At 37.3% G+C, this 15,553-nt stretch overlaps 1 protein-coding gene across 9 annotated transcripts in view; it reads right to left on the bottom strand.

Moving 5' to 3' along the window:
* STAG1 (STAG1 cohesin complex component) overlaps positions 1-15,553 on the bottom strand; it is a 393,663-nt gene that overhangs the window by 341,205 nt on the left and 36,905 nt on the right. For 2 of the 9 annotated variants that reach the window (XM_072792611.1, XM_072792610.1), the window contains exon 2: positions 14,535-14,694. The exons of 6 other annotated variants lie outside the window; for them this stretch is intronic. The gene's annotated coding sequence lies outside the window, so the exon portion shown is untranslated. Of the gene's footprint in view, positions 1-13,360; positions 13,545-14,534; positions 14,695-15,553 lie in introns of those variants that run through there. One more of the 9 variants, XM_072792614.1, reaches the window with a different exon arrangement.

The following is a 15,553-nucleotide window of genomic DNA, read 5'->3' as shown; positions in this document are numbered from 1 at the left end:
ACACAATGCATGGACATGTCAGCCACGCATAATAGATCCATCTGATGGACTTACAATGCAATTGCTATATAAGAACAAAATCCATACACAGTAACATGAAAGATGCTCAAGATTTCAAAGTTAAAAGGTGTAGAAAAAGATGTATAGTATAAGCCTTTACTATACCTAGTCCACAAATTTGGTGGCTTAAAACAACAGAAATTTATTCTTCACAGTTCAGGAGGCAAGAAGTTCAAAATTAAGGTACAGCCAGTGCCCTGCTACCTCCAAAGGCTCTAGAGGAAAATCCTTCCTTGTCTCTTCCAGGTTTTGAGGGGCTCCCAAATGCTCCTTAGCTTCTGGCCTGCCTAATTTCAATCTCTGCTTCCATCTTCACAGCACCTTCTCCCCATATCTACTGTCATCACATGACCCACTTCTCTGTGTCTTCTAAGGACAACTGTCACTGGATTTGATGCCCACCCTAACCCAAGATGACTTTATCTTCGAATCCTTAATTATATGTGCAGAGCCCCTTCTCCAAAAGTCACGTTCACAGGTTCCAGAAGTTAGGACTTAAACATATTCAAACCTACACGGCCCAGTTATATCTTGTTTTTAATTGTATGTATGTATAAATATACATTTCTAAGTAGCTAGAAAAATTAGTATGGAAGGATACAGACATGCCATTAACAGTAGTTACCTCTTCAGAAAAGAGGTAGATAATAATAATAAAGTGAGTAAAGTGAATCTCATACTCTATTTTATAGATCTCTGGAAAAAAAATAATGACCATCTACTTTTCCATTATCCTAGACAACCATGTCACCCATGGTGAAATTCTTGTCTTCAATCCTCCAACAAAGGGGATCCCTGGGTGGCTCAGCGGTTTAGCGTCTGCCTTTGGCCCAGGGCGCGATCCTGGAGTCCCGGGATCAAGTCCCACGTCGGGCTCCCGGCATGGAGCCTGCTTCTCCCTCCTCCTGTATCTCTGCCTGTCTCTCTCTCTCTCTCTCTCTCTCTCTCATAAATAAATAAATCTTTTTAAAAATTTTTTTTTAAATCCTCCAACAAATTTTTTCCTATTTTTGCTCAACTTCCTGCTTCACTGAAAAAAAACTTGTCTGGAGCCCATGTTGTACTCTAGATACTACCCTATTTTTATTATCCCATTTGTAACAAAATGCCTCAAAAGAATGGTTTATACTTTTTATTTCCAACATCTGTCATCCCATTCCCTCTTAATCCCACTATAAGGCATTTTCTTCATTATGGCACCAAAAAAAGCTACTCAATATCGTCATTAACTTCTTGTTGCTAAACCCAATGATCAATACCCAGTCCTCATCTTAACTTGATCCATCAGTAGTATAGTCAAAACTGAAAACATTTGTTGGCTTCCATTTCTTCTAGCTGTGCTTCTTTGCTGGTACCTTTACTGGATCCTCCTCCTCCTCCTCCTCTCCTCCCCAATCATTTAAGATTGGAGTACAGATCCAAGCGCAAAATAACCCATGGTGGTTATTTTTTTTTTAAATACTTTATTTATTTATTTATTCATGAGAAACTCAGAGAGAAGAGAGAAGGCAGAGAGACATAGGCAGAGGGAGAAGCAGGCTCCATGCAGGAAGCTCAATGTGGGACTTGATCCCAGGACTCCAGGATCATGCCCTGAGCCAAAGCAGTCACTCAACTGCTAAGCCACTCAAGCATCCTCCCATGGTGCTTTTTATACTTACACTCAGTCCCTACAGATAACCCCTAGTCTTACAGTTTTCAATATCATCTAAAATGACGATCTCAATTTTATATGTCTAGCCTAGAAATATTTCCTAAACTCTTGGTTAGTATTATACAACTTCCTACACTGCCATCACCACCTGATACCTGCAAAGCTTTTTTCTCACCACCAGATATCTACATCAGGCATTTACTCCTTCAGGTCTTTGGTTCTCAATGTTTATTGTTATCATTATAATAAAATCTGCAACCTTTCACCACCCAACAATTCTTAATCCTCTTACCTTGTTCTATTTTTTCTTTTACAAGAATACTTATCAATTCTCATTTATTTATGCTTACTTATTGTTTATACTATACCCTCCTCCCCAACCTGAAATGTAATTTCCATTAAGACAGAGATCTTTGCCTTGTTTACTTATGTACAATAGAGCCTGTCATCTGGTTAACACGTTTGAATCAATTTTTTATTTAAAAAATTTTTAAATAAAAAGGTCACTCCTGGGGCACCTGGGTGGCTCAGTGGTTGAGCATCTGCCTTTGGTTCAGGGCATGATCCCAGGGTCCTGGGATTGAGTTCTGCGTCGGCTCCCCACAGGAAGCCGGCTTCTCCTTCTGCCTAGGTCTCTGTCCCTCTCTCTCTCATGAAATAAAGAAAGAAAAGAAAGGAAGAAGGGAAGGGGAAGGGGAAAGGGAAAAGGAAAGGGAAAGAGAAAGGGAAAGGGAAGGAAAGGCAAAAGGGCTATACCTCATTCTATCTTTCATAGTTTATTTGCTACCCAGTAAGATTCACTGACCACTTCTATTTTTTTTTCCTAAAGCTAGCGGGTCAAGTCCTTCTCTGTAATACATCGTTCCATGTCACATCTCCTCTCCCAAACAACAATCCATTTCAGTTTTAAGTAAACATATTTTAAAACTCCCATCCTTCACCCTTATTATTTTAAAACACTCTTGCTCAGACTCCAGCCAAATTATTTTCCTCTATTTGACAGATTTTTGTATTAAATACTGTAATGAATAATTATATCAAGTAGTTTAAATTTAATTGAATCATAGTTGACATACACTAATTTCAGGTGTGCAACAGTGATAGAACAAGTATATACATTTTGATATGTTCACTACAAGTGTAGACATAATCTCTGTGACCATACAACACTATTACAATACCATTCACTACATTCCTTATGCTGTACCTTTTATCCCCATAACCTATTCATTCCTTAACTAAAAGTCTGTATCTCCCACTCCCCTTCACCCATTCTGCCCTTCCCCCCACCCCCTTCCCTCTGGCAACTATCAGTTTGCTCTCCATATTTATAGGTCTATTTCTGCTTTTTGTTTGTTCGTTGGTTTTTTGACAAAAGACTTTTTTTTTTTTAATTTATTCATGAGAGACACAGAGAGAGGGGAGAGGGGGAGAACGGGAGAAAGAGAGAGAGAGAGAGGCAGAGATACAGGCAGAGGGAGAAGCAGGCTCCATGCAGGGAGCCTGATGTGAGACTCAATCCTGGGTCTCCAGGATCAGGCCCTGGGCTGAAGGTGGCACTGAACTGCTGAGCCACCCAAGTTGCCCGACAAAAGACTTTAGTTTGTTTTTTTTTTTTTTTCTTTTTCTTTTTTAACCTCTTTTTTTGGTAAATAGGTAGGAAGCTGATGCAGAATAAGTCCACTGGGTAGTTTTTTTCCAAATTGTAAAATATCTTCCTTTCTATACTGACCATATATGTTTACATATTCTGATTTACCAGAGAGAGGCTATAAATGGACATATGCTTTTCAAAAAACACCCCTAGGCATTTTTGATATAATACAACCCCAATAACCACTGAACTAAAACAGACGAAATAAACAATGATAGCTTGTGATTCATAATCTTTAAGTCTCTACATCTAGGCTTTTCCTTTTTTTTTTTTTTTTTTTCCATCTAGGCTTTTCTAAATGAAAAATACTTTCAGAGAAGCCAGTAAGGAGTTAATAGCAAATAGGTTTGATTACTCCTAAGAAATAATAAGGACCTATCAAGTAGCCACACTATGTCTACATGTGAGCACCTTCAAAATTCTATGCTTGTTACCATGTTATATCCTCCTCCATTCTTCTCACCTGCTAATGCCTATAAACTTACTTTGGAATATTCAAAATTGCACTGCAATTGCAAAATTTATTCTTCCTTTTCTCAGATATGGTACTATGTTCTTCAACATGCCTATAATATGACAATGCCCTTGTAGGTCCTCTCCTTTTTAGCATACTTCCCAAACTGTTTTTTTCCTCTGTCTAGAATAAACTTTTACTAGAATTGTTATTTATAGAAAATGATTTTTGAGTGCTCACGCTATCTCCACTCCTATCTTGAGCAATTTAGAAGACTTAAGAAGGATCTGTGGGTTTCTAACCTCAATAAACTGTTTTCAATTGAGTTTCAAACTCAGTTTTTCCATCCGTTAAATGGGCATACATAACTAAATTATTTCAAAAGCCCCTTCCAATTATAGAATATATGATTCTGTTACTTATAACAGGATTAATAGCAAGAAATTAAAACAAGAAAAAGTTAAAAAAATAAACGTACTATCTCAAATATTTTAAGTAGACATAACAATCCTTATCTTGAGTGATTACATCTAAAAAGGTTTAAGTATATTTTATTTTTAAAATATTCAAGTTGTCCAGAAAATATATTAAACTTTTTGTGAAAACTGATTTTTCTCCTTTAACGTTTTATTAGTTCCTCATTAAATCCTAACCTCCAGTTCATACCATACCAGTATTCTATCCTCAAATGTCTATGTATGTATACATACAGTTGACCCTTGAACAATTCAAGAATTAGAGACAGCACACCTCTTACCCTCTCTCACAAAGTTAAAAATCCACATATAAACTACTGAAATGAACTGAAGCTTTACCAACAATATAAACAGTTGGTTAACACATATTCTGTACATTATGTGTATTATATTCTGTAGTCTTAAAGCTAAAGAAAGTGCTCGGAAAATCATAAGGAAAATACATTTACAATATTATGTTGTATTCACGGATACTGTAAGTTTATGTCATCTGTTTACAAGATGAATCATCTGTCAGTACCTAAATCAACATCATCTTATATGATACAAAACACTGTTAATGTTTTAGTATTATTAATACTAGACATCAAAATGAAAAGATATTGTGAAAAATAAATTCATATTTTTTATAGATATAACAATTCTTCACTAATAACAAAAAAGCAACAGTATGGTTTCTTCATGATAGCCTAGCATAACCAGTGCAATTGCTTCATGGTAGCTTAGTCTATACATTAGCAAATGAATCATTATAAAACTGTTATGAGGGGGATCCCTGGGTAGCTCAGCGGTTTGGCGCCTGCCTTTGGCCCAGGGCGCGATCCTGGAGTCCCGGGATCGAGTCCCGCGTCGGGCTCCGGGCATGGAGCCTGCTTCTCCCTCCTCCTGTGTCTCTGCCCACCCCCCCCCATCATAAATAAATAAATAAATAAACCTTTAAAAAATAAAACTGTTATGACATACAATATTAGTCATGTGCATAACATATCACTGGAAACATTAAAAAAAAAACTACTTACCTGTGATGATAGGCTGACATGCAATTTCTCCAATTACAAGACAGAAACATATTGTACAGTAATGTAATTCTTTGAAAGAAAGTTTTACAACAGTAGGGAAAGTAACACATTATTAATCTGATATTAAATATCACTAACCTTATACCTATGAAGCACAGACTATCCCTTTCTATACAAGTCTTGCACACAACGTTCTACACAATGAATACCAAGGCAATAAGGATGACACAAAAGCATCTCACACAGTTCCTGCCATCCACTTTCAATGGTCTAGTCTTTCCAGACTTTCATGCTCTTTCAGGATTCTCTTCCACAGTATTAATGATCCATTCTATAAAATGCTGTGAATAATGAGCTTTAAAGGTTCTTATGACTCTCTGATCTAGAGGATGAATTAGAGATGTGTTTGAGGACAAGTAAATCATTCCAATGCCATTGGTGTTCAAGTCATGGCATTCTGGGGTGGCCACAGGCATTGTCCAATATTAAAAGAACTTTAAAAGGCAGTCCCTTACTGGCAAAGGTATATCCTGACTTCAAAAACAAAGCATCAATGAAACCAATCCAGACAAAGGATTCTCACTATCCATACCTTTTCTTTTTTTTTTTTTTTTTTAAGATTTTATTTATGAAAGACACAGAGAGAGAAGCAGAGAGAGAAAGGCAGAGATGTAGGCAGAGGGAGAAGCAGGCTCCAGGCAGGAAGCGTAATGTGGGACTCAATCCTGAGACTGAGGGATCACGCCCTGAGCAAGGGACAGGTGCTCAACCACTGAGCCACCCAGGCATCCCCTATCCATACCTCTTGTTGTACAACCAAGACTGGCAGCTGATAGCTCTTTCCCCTTCAAGGGTTCACAGGTAAGGACAGTCTTGAGATCAGTTAAGTTAGCCTATCCCCTCCTGCCTTAAATCCTGGTGCTTGTTGCTTTCCTTACTAATAAATGTCCCTTGCAGCTTCCACCACCCCTCCCTGGAGAATAAGGCATTACTGTTTGTATTAAAAATCTGTTCAAGCAGTTTTCTTTCTCCTCAATGATTTTTTTTAATGCATCTGGGAATTCATCTGCTGTCTCTTCGTCAACAGAAGCTGCTTCTCCTATTCTCTTGACATTTCTTAAGGCAACCCATTTTCTTAAATTATCAAACCGTCCTTTGCTGGCACATTAAATTCTCCAACTTCAGATCCTTTACATTCCTTTTGTTTAAAGATGTTATATAATTACTTCACTTTTTCTCAAGTCATATTAGAATCTATATAGATGAATCATTTTTACAATAATAATGCATAAAACTGCATTTTCAATACAAAATATTTTGCAAAAAGTGCAAGATTTTCACACCTGCTGGTGTAAGTACAGCAACAACTTCTGTAAGTTTCCTTTTTACTTCTTTTATTAAACAATGGCCTTTATGCTAGAATCATTTATATTGAAATGGTGGGGAACTCAGATGCAGACTTCAATCTACAGTATATATCAAGCAATTCAAATACTTTTTGTAATATAATAACTCTTCTCTGCTGCTGCTTGGGACCACTTCCAACATCACGAGTGGCACTTTGAATGGGTCCCATGGTGTTATTCAAAGTTTACGGTGTTGCACTGAACACGACAAAAAAACACACGAGAACAGCAAGAGATCACTATTTTTACTACAATATGCAATTTACAGGAAAGATGATCTGCTCACGTAGAGATGATTAATGTCACCTAGTGTTTTAAGTAAATACTCACAACACTTGTGCTCACTACAATAGCAACATGAGGTCATTACGAAATTATTACAATAGAACCGTTATGTACCAGTTAATTTTATGCAGTTATCACTTAATACTGCATTTTTATGTTTGTTTACATTTCTCTTGACTGCAATTGGCACCAACTATGGTCTGTATTTGTGTCCATAAGTTTTGACAACTTTTAACTTTTTATCATAGATTCGTGCATATTTTATGGTAGCAAAAGAAAAAATAGATGAGTATCTACATACACTTTATGCATTCATGACATACCTCACATTTTCTTAACTTTTTCAGTAATTCTAGGCTACATGGTTCAGAAGCAAGCTTTTTTTTTAATTTTCTAATATCCGTATTGGAAAAAAAAATCAGCATATAAGTGGATCTATGCAGTTCAAACCTATGTTGTTCAAAGGTGAACTACGTAAAAAACCTTACCAAAAAAGAAGCGCTACTTCAATGAAAACTTCAGTACCTAATATCTCATCATAGGAAAAAAGTCCTACACGATAAGTAGTTCTTCATTCTACTTTTTCAGGCAAGTCCTAAAAGTCATTATATGTCATTATCAAAAGCAGCTCAGTAAAATAAAAAAGCTGGAAAGACCTGAACTTATTTTCCTACCTCTGTGACTTAACACCTAGTATGGTGTTCACATCCCCTTCCCCCACCAAATTAATACACTTAACCTCCCTGAGCATCAACTTTTTCAAATGAAAAGCGAAAATACCTACCTCACAGGAATGGTATGAGGATAAAAACAGATAATCTAATGCATCTTTTGGTATTCTAAGAATACAGCAGTAGCTCAATAGAAAGTAGCTACCATCGTTTTACAAATCCATTCTTTTTTTAACCCTTTGAAACTTCAAATGCAGTATATTAATTAACATCATAAAAAATGAAGATCTATTTCTTTGCCCTCAATTTTACTACACGAGTTAGGTTTTATGGATTCAAATGTAATATGGCTATTCTTTTACATTAATTTAAAATAAAATTCATTGGGCACCTGGGTTGCTCACAGTGGTTGAGCATCTGACTTTGGCTCGGGTCATGTTCCCAGGGTCCTGGGATCAAGTGCCGCAATCAGACTCCTAGCAGGGAGCCTGCTTCTCCCTCTGTCTATGTCTCTACCTCTCTCTCTGTGTCTCTCATGAATAAATAAAATCTTTAAAATAAATTTAAAAAACAAAATAAAATAAAAATCACTAATAGTTAAAATTATTTCCAACAAATATTGGCCAATATTAAATATTAAATCAGCAAATATAACTTTGTAACTTCAGTTATATGATCACTCAAAATAAAACTTAAAATTCACTTCAAGGGATCCCTGGGTGGCGCAGCGGTTTGGCGCCTGCCTTTGGCCCAGGGCGCGATCCTGGAGACCCGGGATCGAATCCCACGTCGGGCTCCCGGTGCGTGGAGCCTGCTTCTCCCTCTGCCTGTGTCTCTGCCTCTCTCTCTCTCTCTCTCTGTGACTATCATAAATAAATAAAAAAATTTAAAAAAATAAAAATAAAAATAAAAAAATAAAATAAAATTCACTTCAATTATTCAGGCTCATTCACAGGCTTTCGCCAGCAAATTGTTTAAATAAAATGTCAATATACTTGACCCTTGAACAACATGGGGGTCAGGGCTCTGACTTGTACAAATATCCACATATAACTCTGACTCCCTAAAACTTGAACTACTAACAGCCTACTATTGACCAGATGCCTCACCAACAACATAAACAGTCAACGAATACATTTTTGTTGTATTATTACCTAGTGTATTCTTACAATTAAAGTAAGCCAGAAAAAAAGAAAATACTAAGAGAATCATACTTTAAAAGTAATAGTTAATACATTTACAGTACTGTCTTTATAAAAAAAAATCCACATAAGTGGACTGCACAGTTCAAATTCCTATTGCTCAAGAGTGAACTGCATATAAAAGTAAAAGTTAAGATGACATCACAGAAGATGGCAGAGAAAGAATCTCTAAGAATCAGTCCCACCACTGAAACAATATTGAGCTGGCAAGAACTATGAGAATCAATTATTTTAGAACTCTGGAGTCTAGTCAAACAATTGCCCTAACACAAGAGCGCTTAATGAACAAAGAGGCTAGTAAATTTTGATGAATTTCTATACTTTGTGTAGTAGCCACCATTCCCCCCAACCAGCAGAGAGACAAACACGTATAGGTATGGCAGTTTACATTCCTGGTGAAGCTTACTCGTGCTAGGGTGGACAAAAGGGGCTTCATGTCTTCCAAAAAATGGGGTTAAGTGTATCTGCCTGGTAAATAACTGTGGGACTACCACAGAGGCCAGCCACTATTTCAATTCCATTGGCTAAAGTGGCTTCCTGGGCAACATCTGTTAAAGAAATTTAAGACTTTTTTTCCCTTTCTTTTCTAGATCCAAGCACTCAAGGAACTATCAGGTCACTGCCTGACCACAAAGATAATAAAACAGAGGTTTCAGTAACACATACAAACAGTAAAGTGGCAGTAGTTCTTACCAGTAAACACTATACATGTAAAAGGCTTAAACTCATCAGTTAAGACAAAGATTGGCAAAACTGATTTAAAATATGATCTTCTAATATGCTCCTTATAAGGGACTTACCACAGACCCAAAGACACAAATAGCTTGAAAACTTTTAAAAATGACAAAGAGGGATCCCTGGGTGGCGCAGCGGTTTGGCGCCTGCCTTTGGCCCAGGGCACGATCCTGGAGACCCGGGATCGAATCCCACGTCAGGCTCCCGGTGCATGGAGCCTGCTTCTCCCTCTGCCTGTGTCTCTGCCTCTCTCTCTCTCTCCGTGTGACTATCATGAATAAATAAATTTAAAAAAAAATAATAAAAATGAAAAAGATCTTTCAAGCAACTAGTAACCAAAAGAGAACTGGTATGTTGATATCAATAGCAAACAAAATACATTTCAAGCTAAAAATTGTTATAAAAAACAGACACTGGATATTGATAAAAGGATTAATTAGACAAGAAAATAACAATTATAAGCAAGCGAAAAGCCCCAAAATACAAACGCAAACAAGGAGAACTGAAAGAAGAAACAGATAGTTGGATAATGATACTTGGAGATTCAAAAGGCACACTCTCAGCAATGGCTGGAACATCTAGATAGAAGACCAGTAAGGAAAGCAAGGACCTGAACAATACTATAAGTTAACTAGATATAACAGACATGTACACAACATCCCACCCGAAAGGAGAATATACACTCTTCTCAAGAATACATTCTCAAAGATTAACTATATGTTAGGCAACAAAATAATCCTAAATAAATTTATATTCACTGAAACCTACAAAGTATTTTCTCCAACCACAATGGAATGAAACTAGAAATAACAGAAGAAAACCTGGAAAATTAGCAATATGAATCCACTCTTTTTTTAAAAAATATTTGTGTGAGAGAGCACACATGCACATGCATGAGCAGGATGGAGGGACAGAGAGAGAGAAGCAGACTCCTTGGCTGAGCAGGGAGCCCAATGTGGGACTCAATCCCAGGGGATCATGACCCGAACCAAAGGCAGAGGCTTAACTGACTGAGCCACCCAGGTGGCTATTAATCTACTTTTAAATAAAAAATAGTTCAAAGAATAAATCTCAAGGAAAATTAGAAAACAAGTTGAAGCTAATGAAAATGAAAATACAAATGTTACCAAAACATTAGGATATAACAAAAACAATGCATTAAAAGTAATTTATAGCTGTAATTGCCTATATTAAAAATGAAGAATTACCTCAAATTGATAGCCTAACTTTATACCTAAAGTAAGTGCAGAAAAGAGCAAACTAAGCCCAAAGCCAGCATCAAGAAGGAAATAATAAAAACTAGAGCACAGATTAATAGAAAATAGAAAAATACAATGAAACTAAAAATTAGCCTTTAGTTAATAAAAAAATAAACAAAATGCAAATAAAGAAAATCAGAAATGAAAGTAAAGACATTAGTCCCCCCAACCCCCACACCCTTATTGTTTTCTGCTGTTTCAATTACCTGTGGTCAACCATGGTCCAAAAATGCAGGTGATCCTCCTTCTGACTTATCAGAAGATAAATCGTAGCCTAATGCTACGTCACAATAACTGTCATTCACCTCACCTTGTCTCATCACTTAGGCATTTTATCATCTCATCATATAGGCATTTTATCATCTTATCGCATAGGTATTTTATCATCTCATATCATTACAAGAAAAAGGTGAGCATAGTACAATAATATATTTTTAGAGACCACATTCTCATACCTTTCATTAGAGTAGATGGTTATAATTGTCCTATTGTACATTTATCATTATTGATCTCTTACTGTGCCTAGTTTATAAACTAGGTATATCACAGCTGTGTATGTATGAGAAAAAACATATTATATGTAGGGTTGACTATAAACTATAATTTCAGGCAGTCACTGGGAGTCCAAGAATGTATTCCCATGGATAAAAAGAAGGACTACTGTACTATCAGTCTCTCATATGGGTATTAAGTCTCTCATATGGATATTAAATTATACAGTTTATAAAAAACTGTAAGAGAATAACACTATGAATGATTATACACTTACAAATTAGATAATCTAAATGAAAAGGACAAATGTGTAAAAACACTGAAATTACCAAAATGATCTCAAGAAGAAAAAAAACCTCAACATGCCTGTAACAGGAAAATCAATAATCAAAAACTTCCAAAGAAAAGCTCAGGTCTAGATGGCTACATTGGTGAATTCTACCAAATATTTTAAAAAGAACATTGGAGGTGGTTCAAGATGCAGCGTGAGAAGATCTTAAATCACCTCCTCCCACAGGTACAAAAAAAATCTACAGCTACATATAAAATTACCTCTGAAAAAGATCTGAAAACTAGCTGAACAGCTCCTCTACAACAAAGGATAAAAGGGCTATGACAAGACCTGAAGGATAGGCATAGTCTCCTCTACAATCCTACCCTGAGCATGACAAAATACAATCAGGAAGGATCCTACAAAGAGAGTTTCTCTCTGAGAAGTGAAGGACTTGTGATCCACAACAGGCACCTCAACTCTAGGGATCTTCACCAGAGATAAGCCCCTAAAATGCCAAGCTTTGAAAACCAATGGGGCTTATATCCAAGAGGACCAGAAGGGCTATAGGGAACAGAGACTTCACTATTAAAGGGCTCACACAAGGATTCATTTGCCCTGGGGGCGAGCATAAAAAGCGGTTTGAAAAAGCTCCTGAATCATAACTGAAGATTCATTTGCTAATATTAAGGCATCTGCCAAAGGAAAAGGAGACTGTTAGAACTCCCTTGACGGTAGAGGCACTGACAGGCATCATTTTTGCATAGTCCTCATACATTGCTAGCACCAGTGCTAGCAGGAGTCATATTTACACTCTCCCTCTAACCTGGTAACATTTCTAAGTGCGCCCTGCTCCCACAAAACCCTCACTACCCTGCCAAAGCCAGTGGCTGTACAAAGCTCACACAGGGTATGCTCTTTAATGGCTTGCCCTAATGGCCAGGGAGAATTGTGCTTCAGGCCTCAGTGGGTCTGAAACAGAAACACAGATCTTGGCACTTTACCAACCACAGAGCACTGCACAGACAACAGAAGAAAACACATCCCCAATCTTCCTGTGCAGAGATCTACTTCCTTATACTGAAGCTTCAGCTAAAGAGCATGACTCAGAATTTCCCCTCACAAGGAGGCTATAAATGTGCTCTCAGGGAACACAGACCAGTGGACACCATCTCTGCATTCTCCCCTGGCCTTTCTACACCTTGCCAGTACTTCCCACAAGAGCTCACATTCTCCAGGAGCCCTGATTTTTACAACTGTCAACCAAGAGGACACATACAGACTCCCTGGTCTGGAGTCCAGCATGACAAATGCCATCCCACTGGACTGTATATATCTCCGATAAATTAAAAGCTGCTGCCTGCCTACAGGTCTAGTTTCTAATTAGCCTGAAACTAGAGGCAGAATGAGATCCCTCCCTCTGGAATACTCGCAGATGTTGGCACTTCCTCAACAACTGGACCTATGAAGAATAAATCAGGCAGCTTAGACAATTACAAAGACTAAAGAAAGCCAAGAGCTAGGGCAAGTTTGTTTAAAGGATAAGATTCATCTCCTACACAAGGCCACTCCTTCAGGACTGTGAGAGATAGCTGTTTTGCTTAATACCCAGACACAAACACAGAGAGTCAGACAACAGAAAGAGGAGGAATATGTTCCCAACAAAAGAACAAGATAAAACCCCAGAGAAAAACACTAATGAAATGGAGATACATAGTTTACCTGATTAAGAGTCCCAAGTAATGGTTATTATGATGCTCAGTGAACTCAGGAAAAGAATCAGTGAAAACAGCAAAAACTTCAGCAACAGACAGAGAACATAAGGAAGTACCAAAGTCCCAAATCTGAAGAATACAATAACCAAACTGAAAACTACAGTAGAGAAGTTCAACAGTAGACTAGATGAAGCATAAGAAACAATGAGCAATCAGGAAGTCAGGGCAATGTTAACACACCAAAACAGAGGGGAGAAAAAAAAAAAGAATTTTAAAAAGTGAAGTTAGCTTAAGGTACTTCAGGACAACATTAGGCAGAATAACATTTCACATTATAAGGATTCCATAAAGAAAAGAGAGAAAAGGGCAGAACACTTACTTTAAGAAATAGCTAAAAACTTCCCTAACGTGTGGAAGGAAACAAATACCCAAATCCGGGAAGCCCAGAGTTTCAAAGAAGATAAACCTGAAGAGACCCACAACACAATACATACAATTAAAATGTCAAGACTTAAATATGGAGAGAATTTCAAAGAAGCAAAAACAAAAACTTCTTATATACAAGGGACCCCCCCCCCCATAAGACTATTAACACATTTCTCAGCAGAATCTTAGCATACCAAAAGGGAGATGCATAATGTATTCAAAGCACTGATGGGAGAAAAAACTTCCAAGAATATTTTCCCAGCAAAGTTACCATTCAGAATTGAAAGAGAAGGGGTTTCTGGCTTGCTCAGTCAGTAGAGCAAGTGGCTCCTGATCTCAGGGTTGTTAAGTTCAAGCCCCACACTGGGTAAGGAAATTATTTAACAATATAAAATATTTTTTTAAAGTACTTTCAGAATGAGATAAAAGGCTGTCCAGATAAACAAAAATCAAAGAGTTCATCACAACTAAACCAGCTAGCCATACAAGAAATGTTAAAGGCACTTCAAGTTGGAAAAAACATTATAAGAAAAAGACAGATGAGAGGCACCTGGGTGGTTCACTGGGTTAAGCATCTGCCTTTGGCTCAGATCATGATCTCAGGGTCCTGGAATCTAACCCCACCATCGGGCTCCCTGCTCAGCAGATAGTCTGCTTCTTCCTGCCCTTCCCTACCACTCACACACTCTATCTTTCCCAAATAAACAAAATCTTAAGAAAAAAGAAAAAAGACATATAATAGTAAAGAATCTCACTGATGGGGATCCCTGGGTGGCGCAGCGGTTTGGTGCCTGCCTTTGGCCCAGGGCACGATCCTGGAGACCCGTGATCGAATCCCACGTCGGGCTCCTGGTGCATGGAGCCTGCTTCTCCCTCTGCCTGTGTCTCTGCCTCTCTCTCTCTCTCTCTCTGTGACTATCATAAATAAAAAAATAAAAAAGAAAAAAGAATCTCACTGATGAAGGTAAGATAAGGTAGTGGATTAATCACTTATAAAACTAGTATACAGATTAAAAAGCAGAAGTAGTAAAAATAACAATAGTTAATTAGGATAGACACAAAATTTAAAACTACAAAATGTTACATTAAAAACAAAGTGTGGGGAAGAGGAGTAAATAAATGAGCTTTAGAATGCAAACTTTACTTACTATCATTACATTGAAAGTAGAATGTTAAATTGCTGTCCTTAAGTAGAAAGTCATCAAATCAAGAGGGAAGAAAACACAGGAAGAAAAAAATAGGAACTACAAAACAGAGAGAAACAACAAAATGGCAAATACATACCCACTAATAATTAAAGGTAAAAGAACTAAATACTTTAAAAGACACAGAATGCCTGAATAGATTTAAAACAAGACCCAGGGTGCCTGGGTAGCTCAGTTGGTTAAGCATTTGAATCTTGATTTCAGCTCAGGTCATGATCTCAGAATCATGGGATTGAGCCCTGCATCAGGCTCCATGCTCAGCAAAAAGTAGGCTTCTCCCTCTCTCTCTGCCCCTCTTTCCGCCTCCACTCATGCTCTCCTATCACTCATGCTTGCCCTCTCAAATAAAATCTTTAAAATATATATAAATAAATAAATGGAAATATTGATAGCAATGCAGTAATAGTGGGGGACTTTAACGCCCCATGTACATCAATGGATAGATCATCCAGTCAAAAAAATCAGAAGGAAACAATGGCACAAAAATTTGTTAATAAACACGTGTAGAAAAGTTTTTTCAAGTGCACATGGAACACTATCCAATACAAATCATGTTAGACTACAAATTA

Source organism: Canis lupus, chromosome 22, assembly GCF_048164855.1.
Source record: "Canis lupus baileyi chromosome 22, mCanLup2.hap1, whole genome shotgun sequence".
Lineage (NCBI taxonomy): Eukaryota > Metazoa > Chordata > Mammalia > Carnivora > Canidae > Canis > Canis lupus.
Note: the sequence above shows the minus strand (reverse complement) of the source record. Positions and strands in the feature narration are given on the sequence as shown.